Genomic DNA, 12,492 nt, shown 5'->3' on the forward strand with positions numbered 1-12,492 from the left:
TCACCGGTTCCCAATAAGGGTAAGATAAACTGAACTTACACCAGGAAAGAAGGAAATTAACGTCACACTACTGGGGCAGGGGAGGGGGACAGAGCAGGGTTCTGAATCAAGAGGCTAAGTGGCCAAACATCTTTAGTAGCCTTCCAGATAATTCTCCAAGTCCTGAGAGCAACACTTTAGTGGAGACTAAGAGCTAAGTGAGACCTGAAGGTAGGAAGTGACTGGAGGCTGAAGAGGGAGTGACGTCATGACCAGGCGGCGGGCTGGCACAGGTAGCTGCCCTGTAACTGATCCCCCGGGGCTGGTCTGGCAAACACTTCCAAGAGTTTTAGATCATGTGTTGTTTAAACCCTGTAACAGGGCCCCAGACCTTAGCACAACTGACTCCTTGGTGGAACTACAACTTAGGCTATAAAACTTGGCTCGTAGACAGCCCCACCTGCCGACACTAAAACAGGGGCCATCAAAGTCCACAGTTCCAGGAAAGCCTGTACCCTTGCTTTGGGCTCCTGATTTCCGCTTGTGGCTGACTGTTCTTGTTAACTGAAGTATGTCAGCCCAGAACATGGCTTCTGTGCTTCAATGCTCTCTCTCACCCTGAGAAAGGCTCAGGGCGACACTGGGATCCGGAACACCCTGGGGAGTTGCCAGCCGGCTAATAGAGACTTTCTATTGGCTTAAAGCCATGTCTGAGCATTATTCTCTGGTGAGCACCCCACATTACCCAGGACCTTCATTTTCTAGAATTACACTTTCGTGGGGGAAGGATCCAGGACATTTACAGTAAAATGTAAACTAAAGAGAATAAAACAGAAGCCCCTTGGCCACAATGCTTAGGGGTAGGAGTTACATGGTGGGACACCAGGTAGCCCAGGCAGGTCATGAACTTGCCATTCATCTCCCTGATTAAACCAGCAACCCCCACGCCCCACCGGTGCTGGGATTAGATTCATGCAACACTGCTCTGCTCAGGCAGGAAGTATTTCTTGCCATGAACAAAGACGGGAAACGGCTGAGGATTAGAAATTGTGGAGCTCAAGCTGTGTGCTTTGCTCTAGGAATTCTTCTCAATGTCCTTAGTCACCTTTAATGACATTTCCAGTGCCCTTCAACTCTATGAAGGAGTAGATTGAAGCCCACCTTCAGTTGCTGTAATAAATCACCACAGACTGGAAATTTTAAAACAAATGGAGACTCACTCATTTCTTAGAGTTCTGGAAGTTGGGAAACCCAAGACTCAGAGGCCACTCCTTGTGAGTGACAACATTTTGCTGTACCCCCCTATGAAGGAAGACGTAACTTGGTGAGACATGGCAAACATGCCCGCTCCAGTCCTCTTCCTAAAGCCATTGATCCCATCAAGGGGCCCCACCCTTGTGGCTTCGTCTAGTTCTAATTACTTAAAGTTTTAACCCCCAAATACCATCAACATAGGAATTTTGAGATTAAGCTTCTAACACGTGAATTTAGGATAATACATTCTAACCACAGCAGGTTCAATCCTGCCCCACAGGGTGAAAAATCTGTGGATGTCCAACACCTGGACAACACTGGGAAACCCACTGCATCTTCTCCGAAGTAAAATCTGGTAAATTCTGTCACCCCGGTGTAGCTCCTGATCCCCCAGCGGAAGACCTCTTGGTCTCCGTTCACATTGATTTTGTGCAAGTCCCGCTAAGGGGCTGCATGTCTACATAGCCTGGCTCTTTCCATGTAGAAAATAAATTCAGATTCAGGAAAGCTTACAGCGATCAAGCAGTGTACTCGACTTGGGAGGAAAGCAATTGCAGGACTCAGCCGCATATTCCGGGCAAGTGTTAGCCCAGGACGCACACCAGTGTGGAGTTTGTTTAGAACACATCAGGGCAAGAGTCTGCCATGCAATCTGCAGCTCCCTAGGAAGATGAGAATGGTGTGTCCAAGTTCACCAGCCTTTCCCATTTGACCGAGACTGGGTCCTTCCAAGACAGTCCTGACAACCCTCCCTGCTGTGGGAGCACTCACTCAATAAGCATCTCCATGGTCCTCAAACTGTGTTACGTCATCAGAGGCCAGAGGGATTGTGGGAAATCATTTAGTCCAGGTTTCCAGGCCTGGGCAGAGCAGAACTCTTGAGTTACAGGAAGCTGCAAGTTTCTCTTGCTTTGCTGTATCTCCATATATGTCCTGTTATCTGTTTTACCCCTTTATTTATTGGTTATGTTTAAATTACACCAAAACTCTGCAGTCTCTCCGTACAGCCTCTCATTCCTTTGCCCAAATTATGCAAATTACTAATAACCCCTGATCTGGTCGCGGTTGTTCTTGATTGAAAAGTAATTGGGTTGTAATATGCTAACCCTTATGCTAGTTGTCCCGGAAGATGAAGAGACCTTAAAATGCACTGGAGAGCCCTTAGGTGGGCAGGATTATGGGCTGGCAAGCTGTGGAGGGAGACAACCAGAACAGGATGGAAATGCCCACATGGCCCGTAAAAAATGTGAAGATGGTGTGTGTGTGTGTGTGTGCTTTGTTTCTTTCTTTATATTTCCTCCTTACAATTTTAAAAACAACAACCACTTCTTAGGAACAGAAAGATAGCATGCTGGGTGTGGGGGTCGGGGAGCCGGAGAAGCATTTAGGGCAGAGACAGGTGAACAAAGCTGGGAGTTTTGGAGCATCTTGCAGGAGGATTATCCCTGGGGATGCTACTCAAAGGCTAGGTAGGTATGGTCTGGTCCAGACGGACCCCTGGCAGAGACCAGGAATGTTGCTGAATCAACTTGCATGTGACAGAGAGAAGAGCAAGTCTAAACTAGACCTCAGGGACAGAAATGAGGATTTGAGAATGTGGTGGAAGGAGTCAGTGAATCACAGCACAAAAACCACAAACACCACGTCATGGCTGGTCTGCATTTCTTTGACAAAGTACATGGGATAATTAAAAAATGAAGGGAGTGCCTATCACCTGCTGTCTAAAGTCCAGGCAGCTCTCTTGTCTGGGGACAAGAGTATATGAAAATGAATCTCCTGAGGAGCCTGCACTCAAGGTCTGCAGGGACCTGCAATGGGGGAGCCCTTCACTGGGCATCCTCAGTGACAAGCAGGGCAGAGGGCTAAGGTGTCAGAAGGACTGCTAAGTGCTCTGTAGAGATGCTCCCAAGAGAGTTGTGATCTCATGTTGGTGATCTCAGGGTGAGTCTGAGACAGGGCCCTCTGTTTGGGAGCTCGCTGGGACATCGCCTGCTCGACACCTTCATCCAATCGCCTCATAGGTGAGCCCTGTGGCAAATTCTGGAATTCCCCTGAAGTGGTGAACTGGCCTTTTCTTTATACTTTGGCTGTTTCCTTTGGGTCTTGAAACCCTCCAAGAAATTATCAAAGATGGAGGATTTCCTTGGCAGACTTACTTCCCCCCCCCCCCCCTAAAAGCCACTGGATATTGTCAACAGAAGAATCCTGTAACTACCAGAGAAACCGGCACCCCTGAATACCGTCAATGGAAGGAGCCACCGGCTAGGGGATATGCTAACAATGTGAATCCAGGGAAGCCACTTCAGAGCACTCTGGTGTTAGCTCCTGTTTGCTAGGAAGCTCCTGGTCCCATTGGCAAGAGGGAACGTGCATCCGGAGTGATAGCATTAGCTGTGCCAATAGACACCTCTGAAATCCCAATCAATGGGTGGAGGTGTGGACTCTGCTTCTACTCTCAAAATTAGGGCTGAAGCCAGCAAACAAACAGACAGACAACAAACAAACAAACAAACAAAATCCTTTGGAATGATCTCAAATATCAGGCGCCGTCACAGGTACAGCTAATCCATGCTCAACATGTTTCCCAGAGGGGCGGGTTTCCAGGCTGCCTGCTAACATTAATTAGCTGTTACCTGAATGCAGGAGAGGAGGGTGTTCGCTGATCACAAGTATTTTTAATTAGTTGTAGGCACAGATGTTTTTCTACCTCCCCACCCCCCCGACTTAGACTTATTTCTTTAATCACAGGTGCTGAAGCATAAAACTTCAAGAGATGAATTTCTGTAGCTACCAGCAGTATCTTCTCCTTGCCACCTATTGGATCAGCGTAAATTTTCCCAAAAGACATGCTCCCCGAAGCCCTTGGAGTCTTGATTATAGCCTAGAAGCCCCCACGCCACCCCCTACAAAAAGCCCATGTGTTGAGGGCTTGATCTCAGGATGGCACTGTGCGGAGGGGTGGAATCTTTAGAAAGGGGCACGTGGGGGAGGGGCTTAGATCATTGAGGGTGTGTCTCTTTCTTTTGCCTCCTGGATGTGAGGCCCGAGGCTTTGCTCCACTGTTGCCAAGGCTGCAATGAGCTGCCTGGTCACGTGACAGGGCCAACCCAACCATGGGCTGGAACCCAAAGTTCCAGAACTGCGGCCCAAATAAACCTTTCTGCTTTGTCTGCTTGTTATCCACAGGCATTTGTTACAGCGATGTCCCAGCCCGCAGGGCACAGTCCTCAGTCAGTTGTTTCAATGGTGGTCTTAAGTTTTCCAACGCAACCCTGTGGGGATTACGCAAGATGCCTGCGAGGCTGAAATCTGCTTTCCTAACAGGGCTCTGTGCAACCTTTATCAGTCCGCCATTTATGTCTAGAAATGTCTGTCATCCACCTTCCTCAGGCTTGGCTCGCTTGTCTTTAAAAGACACCAGGACTGAGTGTGTTCCCAGACCCCTCCTGTTATGTGCCATCAGAGATGATTGCACACTCAAGAAGAGTCACTGAGGGATGGAGGAAGGCCACCCCACCCCTGCTTGACAAACTATCCCTGTGGTTTTTTTTTTTTTTTTTTTTTTTTTTTGGTTTTGGTTTTGGTTTTGGTTTTTCAAGACAGGGTTTCTCTGTATAGCCCTGGCTGTCCTGGAACTTACTTTGTAGACCAGGCTGGCCTCGAACTCAGAAATCCGCCTGCCTCTGCCTCCGGAGTGCTGGGATTAAAGGTGTGCGCCACCACGCCCGGCTATCCCTGTGTTCTTAGTTTCATCTTTGAGTGCTTTTATTACCTCCCTTTTCTGACTGGAAAAATCCTGTTTGTTTTTTCTTCAAGGCTCCGTTCAAATGCTATCTTCTCTCTTGAGCTTTTCCAGGCTACATTCTTGGCCACACACATGTTAGACAGACGGACACATCTGTCTGTCAGGGTCATTGTGCCTGTAAAGGGCTGGTAGAGCAGTCATTACCAAGCCATTTTGAGGTAGGTCATCTGCACCATGCAAGCCAGTGAGAGGACCCAGGACGCAGCCTGTGACATTTCTTCTTTTCTCTGGATCAGACAAACCATCTAGGAATCCGCTGGCTTTTGTCTAAAGTCGGTCATAAGATTTTCACGGGAGAGATGCTCAATATCTGGAGAGGAAGGGGTTACCCCCACCCTGAAGGCACAGGAATACAGAGAATGTAAACAGCTCTTGCTGAGTCCCTCCATATAACAGTCTACTCTTCATCAAATCTAAGTACCAAGACACAAGTTTCTCTGTTTCCTCGGGTCCTCATTTCTAAGGGTTTCCACGTCCTTTACGGCTCACCTTGTTTGCTTTCCTGTGTCAATCTGCCTTTTGTCAGAAGAACCTCAGTCATCATCTAGCTGCGGGACCATAGTGGCCTAGGTTTATGAAGGACACATCGAGGGAACTTCAACCCTGGGTATCTCAAACATGAGGGTGGCAGGACTTGGCTACCTCCCTACTCCTAATCTGGCACCATAAGGCCGGCTCCCCCACCATCAACCCTAGTAAGAATGTATTACGCTGACGGTTATCAGGCCTCACTTCTTGTTTGGCCGTACAAGGTTCCCCCTCCCTCCCATCCCCCACCCATCCCCTCCCAAGACCCTAGAGCTCCTGAGTATGTAGATGAAGCATCTTCTAACACCTATTCCCTGGCCAGTGGTACACAGCCACATAACCTTGCTCCAGAGACCCTGGCCACCTCCCCAGGGGCATAAATACCATGTTCTCCCTCCCGATAAATGAACCAGTTCACTTAAGCTGTTCCTGGGCGTGTTCATTGCCAGAGACTGAGATTCCGCACTACACTAGATACTACTACTGTGTATCTAGCTAAACTTTCCTCCTTCCAGTCCATCTCTGTGCCCAGTGGATCTGGCTACCACGGAGGGAGAAGGGGCCATGGGGCCGTACCCAGCAACCGATAAGGAAGCAGTAGTATTTTTCCCCTCGCATGCACTCGTTTTCTTAGCATCCCTGGGAGAGGAAGATGAAGGGTGGCTCAATTTCGCAAAGCCCTCCGGCTGACTCAAGAGCTCAGTGCTTTGTGAATGTGTTGCATGAACACTGCGCAAACTCTCACATCTAGTGTCACATCTGCTTTTACAAGGTGTCTGCATGAGAAGTGTTGGGGAGGTCTCACAGTCAGCCAGCCACCTACCTTCTGGATTCTAAAGAGCACTGTGAAGGTCAATTCTCAGAAGCCTACACCCTATGCGCGTCTCCTTCTGAGTGCAAATTAATATGTGTGTGCATGTGTGCTTGTGCTCTCACACACACACTGCTCTCTGAACTCTGAGCAGGGGTGTAGTAGGGAGAGCTACTGTACCTGAGGGCTGTACCGAGAGTGGAGTCATCTACCTCCATACCTGGGGGACCAGAGCAGGTAAGATGGTCTCAGGAGCCAGGCCATAATATTCCCAAATGGCAGAAACTCAAGGTGTACCCTGGATGGGTCACCCCCTTGAGAGGACCAGGGACAATAGTGAGGATATCTCAGTGGTCTGTAAGCTTGCCCAGGAGCTCTGAGCAGGGCTACAGAGGGCAGAGGGCTTTCTTCACTTCCCCAAAGCTCTAGTGTCCTATTGCTTGCAGTCCAGGACACAAGTACTCAGGGACAACCCACTCCTGTCAAGCCAGCCTTCTAAGCCTTCTTCCCCGGGGCAGGTAATTTCCATGCAGAGAACAGCTGGGAAGGAATTCCTCATTTCCTTCCCGTATTCAAGAGGCTTGGGCTTCCCCCAACAGAATTCCAACCCAGCTTTTAAATCAATGACTCCAAATGCATCTGGCCATGTAGAAAGCAAAATGAATAGACAGAGTACGCCTGTCCATCCACCATTCCTGCCGACAGGCAGGCAGCTTCTGGAGTGGGGAGGGGGCCACAGGATACCTCCCCTTGCAGCGTGCCTCCATCTCCACAGCAGGAAGGAGCAACCCAGTGGCCTTACATCTAGCTTTGAAGAGAGGAGGAGAAGCTCCACCCGCACCCTCCGGAGCTTACCAGGAAAGGAGCAAGCATCACCCTGTCTAGTACTCCTGGCCACCTGGCCACTCTTCCCAATCCCAGAATTCTTTGCAGGAGACGCAACGCTCCCTGCAAGTTAGGAAGGGCTTTTGGGAAATTCAGTGTCAGGAAGGGTAAAGGGGAGTTAACAGACAAGGCCATCAAGGACACAGAAGACCTGGGGACTGTTTTCAGCAGGGCGGCCCAGGAGTCGGGAGTAAATTACGGGTGCTGTTTTCCGTGGCCCACAAATGAACGGTGTGCCCTGTTGCTTGGTCTCTCTTAGACCGTCCCTGCTGCCCCACTGACCAGGTCCAGATAAAGAAGGCCTGGTCTCTGAGGGTCAGTGGTAGAGAGCTCACCCGTCCTGTGTGGTTCAAGCGTTTTTAAGGAGACACACACCTATTGCTGTGCCAGGGAGAGACAGAGGCTTCTGTGAAGAGAGGAACCTGGCACCTAGGTTCCCCTTTCCTTCCAGTGGCCACTGTGGTCTGTAGTCTTAAAGAGGCCAGATCCGTTTCTGAAGGAAGCAGTCTGTCTGTCTCTCCCACCCCTGTCCCTCCCTTCTTCCTTCCCTCCCATTCTCCTCCTCCTTCTTTCTGTCCCTCCTTCCCTCCCATGGTTCCTACCCTTTCCTCTATCCCTCCCCCCTCCCTCCCTCCCTCCCTCCCTCCCTCCCTCTGCATGTTTCCATCTCCTGACTCTGTCTGTGTTGCAGGGTTGACCCTCCCCCTGACCCCTTTCTCAAGCATCTCTCTTTCCTCAGTTCCTCTTCCGGATTTACTCAGCCACCACAGCCCTACCCCACCTCCAGGACTTTCTGCAAGCCCCCAGACTTCATGAACTCCTCAGCAACCGTCAGAGCCCTCAGGACTCTATGGCTGCCTTCTGCTGTTTCTCCTGACCTCTGCTCCCCATCTGGGAGGTAACCATTTGGACTGTGGAGTATTTAGGCCTCCTTTTATTGTTTGCTTGTTTGGCGGAATTTTTTTGGGGGGGAGGGCGCTCTGCCACTGAGCCTCAGCCCCTCTTCCTCCTGCTATGTGCTACAAACAGGTTCTCACTAAGTAGCTGAAGAAAGCCCTGGCCTTGGCCTCCTGCCCTGGGTTCCTGCCTCGGCCTCCTTGCAGCAGAATGCCTGCACTGTTTGCTTCTGCCTCTCTCTTGCCATTTCAGTCCTGTGGTCCTGCAGCTCAAGGTTTGTCTGGGCAGCTCAGCATCTCTCCCCAAAGTAGCCAAGGCTCTCAAAGGGAACCCTGGAGCCCCAGCCTTCTTGATCTTTCTCTTAGAGACCCTTTCCATGGTAGAGGATGTCCAGAGCGGGAGTGAACATAGATGACCTTGTGGACTTGTCTGCAGATTTCACTGACAGCCTGAAAGTTGTCCTTATGATCCAGAAGTGGGGGTCTCTGTACAGCTTCCTAGTGACTGGGGCGCTACAAAGAAAGACCAGAGGAGAGTGGAGGATGCTGGGTAAAGCACATAGTAGTAACTCGTTAAATATACTCAGGAATTAGGACACAGCTTCTTACCAAAATATATTTGAAGACCAGGTACGATGGCTAACACCTTCAATCCCAGCACAGAGGAAGCAGAGGCAAGTGGATCTTTGTGAGTTTGAGGGCAGCCAAGGAAAAAAAATAAGTCCCTGTCTCAAAAAAAAAAAAAAAATATATATATATATATACACACACACAAATAAGTTTATATATGTATATCTAATATATAAAGATATATGTTTATATATTTTTGTATATAAATATGTTTATATATAAATATATTTCAAACACACACAATATATATTTGAGGGGCTAGAGAGATGGCCAGAGGGGATGGCTCAGTGGTTAAGAGCACTTGCTCCTCTTCCAGAGGACCTGGGTTCAGTTCCCAACACCCATATCAGTTGGTTCATAACCACCTGTACTACAGCTCTAAGGGATCCAATACCCTCTTCTGCTCTCCTCAAGCATGTGTATACAAGGGGTGTGCACATACACCACACACACACACACACACACACAGAAATAAGAATAAATCTTTTAAAATATAATTAAAATCAGCTATTTTATAGTGAGAGTTAATTCTTTAATTTATAAGTATTAATTTAAAGAATAGATGTCCTGTGACATCTTCATACATGCATATAATGTACTTTAGCTATAGTAGTTAATTCTTTTTAAAAAATAATATTACTATGGTCATTTCTCCTCCTGTCCAGAGGTTTTCTTTCTGCCATACAAATTACCTGTGGCATGAATATAATAAAAGGAAAGTTCTAGAAACGAGCAATTCATGGTTTGGGAAAGGCTAAGTAGCACAATGAACCCACAACCTGCTGCTCACTCTTGCTCGGGATGTGAGCTGTTCCATTGTGCAGCGGGTCTGTGGTGTGTATGCTACCCGCCTGTCAATCCCAGGTCACCATCATTGTTGCCATAGCAACTCCAACAGCACCACTCTGCTCGCTTCAAGTCACTTACATTTTATTGAATAACGCTCCCAAGTGCAAGAGATACACTGCTGAGAGTTTATTATAATTGCCCGTCTTAATATTAATTATAGTCATTAACCCTTTAATGTGCCTGACTTGTAAATTTAACATTATACAAAAAATTAAACATGACAGTAAATATAGGCATTGGTACCCCCTGCAGTTCCAGGAATCCCCTAGAGTCCTGGAGTATACCCTCAAGATAAGGGTAGGGAGTATGGTCTTTTAGTGTATGCCAGACTCAGGCATCAATTAGTTTATTTCCCCAAATAGACTTATGACACACCACTATGGCTGTGTTAAAATAAGAGACCTCAGAGTTCGGAATGTAGCTCAGCGGTTGAGCACTTTCCTAGTATTCCCAAGGCCCTGGAATTGCAAAGACAAACAAACAACAAACAAAAGATTCTCCTGAAATAGGAAACTAAGTGTTTTGCTTGTGACTGGCATGTAACATGGCTGGGGTTCCAACCCCGTCTAGCTGATTCCCAAATGTGTACTTTAATCACCATAAATGCATCTCGCCAGAGTCCGGGATCTTGAGCGTCTTCAGGGTGGGGCTGCAGTGTACACGGTGGCTGTTTGGACTGGCGGGGTTGAGCCTGAACTCTAACATCTTCCCTCCTGTACTCCAGTCATCCCCACCGTGTCTAAGCAGCCAGAGAAGACATGGCTGCTACTATATGGCTTTCTTTTCAATTAGGGGAGTCGAACCACATCCCGGCAGAAGCCGCACACTCCATTTTACAAACACCTCTTGGCTTCGAGGTTTAGGAGAATTTCATCAAACAGGACACAAGGCTCTCTTGTCTGCCCCAGTGGCCCAGGGTTGACCATCCTCCCTGCTTGGGAGAGTTTGGCAATAAGAAAGAGTGAAGTGATTCAACGCTCTGATTTCTTCTGAGAGAATCCATGGTTACAAAGCTCACGGTGCTCACAGCGCCAGAACCAGGCATCTGTGAACACAATGCTGCAACCTGGTCAAACCCGGACAAGGGATTCTGTGTGCACGGACGTCACCCCGTTGGTCCCCACCAGCCTTTTCTTGAAACATGGCCAGATTCAGTCACCTGAGGCTTAGCAAACCATAGGTTTCGGTAAAGTCAGGATCACCGGTGTCCCCAGGAACCAGTGGTGTGAGGTCACCACCAAGCACTAAGGTATTTACATGACCTTAAAAAGAAGAGCTTGAGCAATCATGGACATGGGGATAGATATTAAAATCTACCGCCTCCCCGCAAGTATTCAGTAGTTTCTGTAACACAGGATTTTCCCAAGACCTGCCTGGGCACAGAGCGTTGGAAGGATAAGATGTTCAAAAGTGGTTGCAAGCATACTTATCCCCAGTTTCTGCTGCTCCAGGCTGTGATTATGTTGTCTGTTTTGTCAAAAGCTTCTGTTTATGGCAGTCACTGAGGAGATAATATTTTAATGCTAAGGTCCTCAGAAAGCAGATCTGGCAATTAGGTGAGAATGGGTAGGAAACAGGTCACCCAGATCCTTGAAGATTTGTGTGTGTGTGTGTGTGTGTGTGTGTATGTGGTGCGTGTCTCTGTGGCTCCTTTTAGATTTATGTGTGTGTGTCTCCTTTAAGATGTGTGTGTGTGTGTGTGTGTGTGTGTGTGTGTGTGTGTGTGTGTATGTATGTGGTGCGTGTCTCTGTGGCTCCTTTTAGATTTATGTGTGTGTGTCTCCTTTAAGATGTGTGTGTGTGTGTGTGTGTGTGTGTGTGTGGTGTGTCTCTGTGGCTCCTTTAAGATTTGTGTCTGTGTGTATGTGTGTGTGTGTGTGTGTGTGTGTGTGTGTGTGTGGTGTGTCTCTGTGGCTCCTATAAGATTTATGTGTGTGTGTGTGTCTCCTTTAAGATTTGTGTGTGTGTGGTGTGTCTCTGTAGCTCCTTTAAGATTTGTGTCTGTGTGTATGTGTGTGTGTGTGTGTGTGTGGTGTGTCTCTGTGGCTCCGTTAAGATTTATATGTGTGTGTATGTGTGTCTCCTTTAAGATTTGTGAGTGTGTGTGTGTGTGTGTGTGTGTGTGTGTGTGTGTGGTACACGTGCACATGAGTGGAGTGCCCATAGAGGATAGGAGAGGGCATAAGATCCCCTGATGCTGGAGTTTCAGGTTGTTGTGAGCTGCCAGTGTGTAGGTAGGAACCTGATTCTGTCTCCTATAAGAATAGAAGCTGTTCTTAAACACTGAGTCTATCTTTCCAGCCCTCGGCTCCTTCTCAAATGAGACAGTTGCTCCAAGTTCTCTGGGAAGCATGGGGATTTAGCATGATGAAATGAATTAGTGGTCTTTGTCTGACAGAGATCTGAGGGAAGGGACCATTAGGATAATCATTAAATGGCAACTTTGGATTGTTCCGGCAAACATGGTTGCTGGTCAAGTCCTACACAGTGCTGCTGTAGAAATCATTTAATCCTGACCCGGGGTCTCTACCCCATCTTAAGCCATTTAGTACCCAGATGAAAGACACACACACACACACACACACACACACACACACACACACACACACACACAAAACCTTTATATTTACCATAAGCCTTAAACAGCTCAATAGCTGGGCAGCTGTCTGCCTTCCATGCTGTTAGAATCCATTTCCCTATTGATAACCCTGAGTTATTTCTTACTTCTTACTATGTTTCATCCCGGCTGCTCTAAACTCCAATTGGCCAGTCCTCAGGCCCATGTTCTCTTGAACTCACCTAACCCACGGTGGTGTCTTCTTCCTCTATTTGCCTTCCTCCATGCCCTCACCCCC

The sequence above is a fragment of the Mus musculus genome, chromosome 5 (genome assembly GCF_000001635.26).
Source record: "Mus musculus strain C57BL/6J chromosome 5, GRCm38.p6 C57BL/6J".
Lineage (NCBI taxonomy): Eukaryota > Metazoa > Chordata > Mammalia > Rodentia > Muridae > Mus > Mus musculus.